At 39.5% G+C, this 6000-nt stretch overlaps 1 long non-coding RNA gene across 1 annotated transcript; it reads right to left on the reverse strand.

The window, feature by feature from the left end:
- Positions 1-743: 743 nt before the first annotated feature.
- Positions 744-3528, reverse strand: LOC116260923 (uncharacterized). Its single transcript, XR_004174210.2, has 4 exons — positions 3279-3528; positions 3086-3184; positions 1679-1876; positions 744-974 (listed from the first exon to the last, which is right to left on the reverse strand). It is a non-coding gene; the product is annotated as an uncharacterized LOC116260923 (long non-coding RNA).
- Positions 3529-6000: the final 2472 nt, after the last annotated feature.

Raw genomic sequence — 6000 nt, forward strand, 5'->3', positions numbered from 1 at the left:
ACCTTCAACCCGTTATAAATGATAGTGACAAAAGAAAACGTTAATAGTTGGACTGGAAAGAGATGCTTCCTTGTGGCCCTCGCCCTTCGATGCAAGATGGGCAATGGCGACTCGAAGTGAGGGCTAAGGTGAGGTGATCGCACAGCTGTCATCATGGAGCAAGAGGCGACGTGACCAGCCTCAGCTGCCATGGCCCCAACGATGGTGACGGACCGGGTGTGACTAGGCTGCACACGAGCCGGACCAAGTTCGGGCTCGAGTCGGTTAAAATTACTCAAGCTCAAACTTGACTCGAGCTTCTTACAAGAGCTTCTTACAGCAAGCTTGAATTCGACTCGACTACACAAAATTGAGCTCGACTCACTACACAAAGTCGAGCTCAAGCTCGATTAACTCATTTAACTCGTTAACTTGTTTAACATTTACTCATTTTAACATTTACTCATTTAACTTTAACTCATTTAGCTCCTTCAGGTGCTGACTCGTTTAACTCGTTCAGTACTGACTCGTTTAGCTCAACGTTAACCCGTTTAGCTCGTTTAGGCATTTAAATCCTTTAGCCTTCTATTCTATGAGAGATAATGCTGAAGCATGCTTCATCATGATCATCTATCTGCTAAAATGCGCATATAGCTAGAAAGTATATAGACAGTGTAATAAGTAATAACAGGGTGAGATGGAACCATTCCAATCAGAATTTTTTAACCAAATCTAGCTGATAAAGGATAGGCTTGTTTAACAAAGCAAAACTTCCTTTCTTATATATAATTTATCACATTTATGATGGACTATTGTCAAACTCAAATAAATTTTAAGGTCCACCTTCAATCAAAAAGTTGGACCGTATTCAGAAGTCCACATAGTAGTAAGACCCCAATATTAAGACTAAGACTAGAAGAAGAAGGATAAAAGATCTGATTAAGTTGCCCAAGTTTCGAGGAAGCTGCCCTTCAAGCTAGTTTGCTTCAACCTTCCTGCATTTGACAGTACACAAAAGAGAAAAGGATGAGATTACGTGTAGAAGTATATGAAGATATTTTGTAATGATAAACATCAAATATTTATTTAAAATACATACAAAGTAGGGAATTCCTGCCTATGAACTAAGAAAACACTAAAAGGTACCTTGCCTATGATCTAAAACTTTTTTCACAGAAGAAATTTAACTTTCAGTTCCCAATAATAGGAATCAACAAAAAACATTTATTTTCAGTTCACAAGGCAAAACTCTGATTGATATAGTAGAGCCATGAAAAGTATATGCTAGGACATTGAAATCTAAATTCTGTGAATTATATATGGCACTCCTCCTTCAGTGCATTTGAGAGATTTACTTTCATCTCTATTGGGATATGTTCTTTTCAATCATCAATAAGTCCTGACCCTTTCTTTGTCTTTGACTGCTGCTAATATCATGTTGGATCCAACAAGTGCCACTTCCACTTAAATAGTTATTTGTTCCCACGTTTAGCAAGTAATAGGCATCACAGAGAATTATGTTTTAGTTAACTGTCATAAATAGAAAAGAAAAGTGAAGACTAGTTGAACAACATCGCTATATTTATGTTCTACTTGCTTCTGCTGACACTCATGCTATTGTTGACTTTATTAGAAAAATAGAGTTACACATTAAAGTGAAAAGATACGGAAGCAACATAATTTGTTGTAAGATACTTACAAATGGAAACACTGCCTTTGGAACATCTTCCCCAGCATATCCAGCTTTGCATGTGTAAGAACCCATATCACGGACAATGGCAGAAACCTCATCTACCCAAACGGAAAAAAGGAGAGGCATAATGCCATAAGTTACATAAAAAAAGCAGTCCCTAACGATACTCCTGCAAATCTGCTTCCGAGTCTCTAACAATAGAACCTAACAAAAAATAAAAATGTTAGCATAAAAAAATCAATATTAACTGTGTTCCAAAGAAATTCAGCCATAATGTTGCATCAAGGAAAAATCAAGCATCTAAGAACAAAACAACAACTGAACTTAGAACAATACCTAATATTTTGACAGGTAGCACAAAAGCTAGAACCAAGCATGATACAACACCATATTGAACAAACTAAACAGGTCATTAGTGGCAAAAATAGGCTTCACAAAACACGTAAAAGCAGTCTACAGTACATGCACTCATATTTTTATCATTGAAAACGTATGTTTGCACGTGGGAATGTTTAGCTTGGGACAATCATGCTCAAGACCAACTACATTGACACAAGAACGAGTGAAGCTCGAACCAGGCTGGTTTACAAGCCTATTTCTTAGTTCAGTTAGTCCATATTCCTACATGTGCTCAAAGCCTCAAAACTAGCTAGATTACCACAAAACTCTAGCCGGGCTGATCTACCAGCCTATTTCTTAGTTCAGTTAGTCCATATCCCTACTTTGTTGACTCTGGTACATTACACTGAGCCCCAAGCATCTGGAGATTCTGGACCTAGCTTGAACACCACCTCAGACAAATCTATAATTGAAAACACAACTTTTCCTGCTTTCATGCTCTTGGTCAGGGGAAGCATTATTTCACCGTGCAAACAAACATTCAGTGGTGGACAGCCATGTGCAATAATGTGAGCAAAATTGCCTCACGGTTGAAACGGAGGAGATATAAAGCCACAGCCACAGAAGAAAAAGATACAACTCATGGAACAAGAGGAAGAGATGATCGCAGGTGATCTAAACACGAGAAGGTGATAGCAGGTAATGCAAATCCAATTTCCCAAGAGACAAAATCCAGGATAGAAGGGAACACTTCTTAGTGAATTCAACCATAAATCATGATCAAGAGAAGGACATGCGCTGTTGAATGTAGCCAATTACAGGCCTACAGCTATCTAATCTACGTTTTCGCTTCTTGAATGAGACCAGCTGGTCTAAACCCTCGACATGAAAGAAACACAAAATTCCAACATTCGAGAAAACATGATACTATCATTATAACAGAAAACCAAATGGGGAGAGTTCAACAGTGTCAGTACTCCTAAGCAAAGCGAGTCAAAGCAGAACATTTCATAGACACCGTTAACAAATGAAGAACACCAGATTCCATAAAAAGACTGTCGATTAAGTCTTTACATTTTAACGGTCCTCTAGTCCAGCAAGAGCGAGAGGGACGCGTCTGAAGCTGTGAGGCAGCAGCAGCGAGAGAAGGGGAAATGCGACGGATGCGTCTGACTGAGGCAGCAGCGGCATTTGGGCAAAATCAGTTGGGAGGAGGAAGAAGAAGAAGAACAACAAGGAGAAGAAGAAAGGAAGGCTGAAGGGGTACCTGGCGTAAAGGCGGGAGCAAGAGTCCAGCAAGAGTGAGAGGGACGCGTGTGAGGCTGTGAGGCAGCAGCAGCGAGAGAAGGGGAAAGGCGACAGACGCGTCTGAGGCAGCAGCGGCAAGAGAAGGCAGCAGCAGCGGTCTGCGGAAGAGAGGGAGCCTCAGAGCAGTTTGGAAGACTCGTCGTGGTCGACGGAAGAGGGGAAGACACCAACTCAGCGAGAGTCAAGAGGGAGAGCAGACGGTTCACGGGAAGAAGGAAGAGTGAAAGACCGAAGCGGAAAGGGAAGAGAAGAAAAAAATTTATCCCAAACCGGTGAACCGGTATCGGGAACCGGTTCATCTAATTCAATTCATTAAATATAACGAATCGAGTCGAGTTTAAACGAGTCGAGTTCTTGCTACTCCAACTCGATTCGTTTATTGATTCGAGCTTAACTTTGAGCTGGAACAACACTTTTTATAAATGAGTCGAGCTCGAGCCGACCTTTTTCGAGCGAGTTCAAGTCGAGCCTGAGTTGGCTCGACTCGTTGTGTAGCCCTACCGGGTTATGTGAGGGTTGAATTAAAGTTTTTAAATTTTGATATGGGTTAAAATATTATTTTTTATAATTTTTATGTAAAATAAGTAATTTATATATAAATTTTTTTGAGGTAAGATTAAGGCCCTTAGAGATTTACTCTGACTCAGCCCTTGCCCCTAATGTGGATCACACAACAATAAGGGCGAGTTAGAATTTATTTTAGCAGTCATGAAACCACATTTGGTATGGACATCCTATTTAATTTTTGATCAATTTTTTTTAGGGTTGGTGTTGGCAGCGTCTACTCCCATGTATCTCTACGATACCACTGGTTAGCTTTTCATTTAAAAAAATTGAAAAGAGTCCTTAAAATAGAAACGGATCGGTTGGACATGTACAAATATATTAGTCCTAAATCCACGCAGCCTTGTCTAAACAACCGGCTCCCGAAAACTCCTTCTCTTCCTCCCTCTCTCTTTCCCCTCTGTTCTTAAACCCTAGAGGGAGTGAGCAGGAACTTCCTTTGATCAGATCGCGGGACTTGCATCCTCAACTATGCCGCCACCATCAACCTCCTTGTAGTTCATCCATATCCGCAACCAAAGGCGGGGGAAAGTTGAGCATCGTCAGAGGGAGCCTTGTCTTCTGGAAACATGAAGGTAGTAAAGAACATGAGAAGCTGCGTAAAAGGAGGAGAGAATGCTCAATGGGAAGACTGTTTTGTGCTGCGGGAATAAACTAGGAGGGAAAGAGTAAGGAAATCAGATTCTGATCTCTTCTAACTGTGACCATATGGTGAGTTCGCTCAGGATTTGGTGGTGAACCGCTTAGGTCGGGTGGAAGGAGAACTAACAGGTTCAAGTTCATTTCTAGTAGGTTCAGTTTCAATAGGTTCAGATTTGTTCCCTGTAGAGGTTTCATTCCCAAAATACAGAAAAGATTTAGGAGGCGGCGATGGCTCTTGCATAAAATTTGGACCTGAAATAATGAGAGGCATAGAAGAAGAAATCGGTGCATCTTTGTTTGTAGAATCAGACTTTTTAAAAAGAAACCGTCTTTCATAAAAAAAAATGATGCGCCTGGAGATGTAGGTTCTTCCTTTCATTATATCCAAACAGATGTACACATGATGGCCGTAGCGTATACAAGAATGGCACAGGGTTGGAATTCAAACTCAAGTTTGTGTTGTCTATAATCCGTTACGCAAGGAAAGCATGTAACCAAGATTTTTTAAAAAATTAAAATCTGGAACCTTTTTATATAGGACCTCTAAAGGTGATTTGTGTTTGAATGGTTCATGGGGCATGCCATTTATGAGATAAATAGTAGAACTGAAAGCATATGCCCAATAGATATGGAGCACATTGGCCTGAGCCATGAGAGAGAGACCTGTCGATACTCTCTCTCGGTACTACCATTTATTTAGGGAGTGTGTAGACAGAACACTCTATATTCAATACCATTTTCATGCAACTCGTTGATCAAGGCTTGGAATTCTCCTCCCCAATGAGAATGAAATATTTTATTTTTGCATTCAACACATTTTCAACATGACTTTTAAACATTCTAAAGGCATTCAAAACATCAGATCAATACTTAAGAAAATAAACTCATGCATATTTAGAGAAAACATCCACAAACACAACATAGAATCTAAAACTGTCCTTGCTCATTGCAGGCAAAGGACTCCACACATCTGAATAAATAATATCCAATGGTTTTTCAAACAAAATATAGTTCCATAAAAAGGAAGAAAATGACTTTTTTTCGACAAGTCTCCTAAAACAAATGTTTTGGAAAGGCAAATTCAATTTATATAAAATCTTTATAGTGACTTGAGTAGCTGGATGACCGAGTCTACTATGCCATCATTCTAGAGAGTCGAAATTTTTCGCCAAGGAGAACCATCTTTTCTCCTTCTTTATTCAATGGGATACTATAGAGACCATCCTTACTTGTTCCCCTCAGCAGAAGTGTGCTTGTAATCATATCCTTAACACAACAAAAAGTATGAGTGAAGTCAAAAATAACATTACTATCATGACAATTTTTGCACGGATAACTTCGATATTGACGGCACGTAGAATATTATTTAAAACAAATTTATCAACATAGGATGAACCAATATGAGTTATAGACAAACTTGAGCGATCCCCAACTTTTAGAGAGTCATTTCCTTGATATTCATGATGGTTGGAGAA

This window comes from Nymphaea colorata, chromosome 9, assembly GCF_008831285.2.
Source record: "Nymphaea colorata isolate Beijing-Zhang1983 chromosome 9, ASM883128v2, whole genome shotgun sequence".
Lineage (NCBI taxonomy): Eukaryota > Viridiplantae > Streptophyta > Magnoliopsida > Nymphaeales > Nymphaeaceae > Nymphaea > Nymphaea colorata.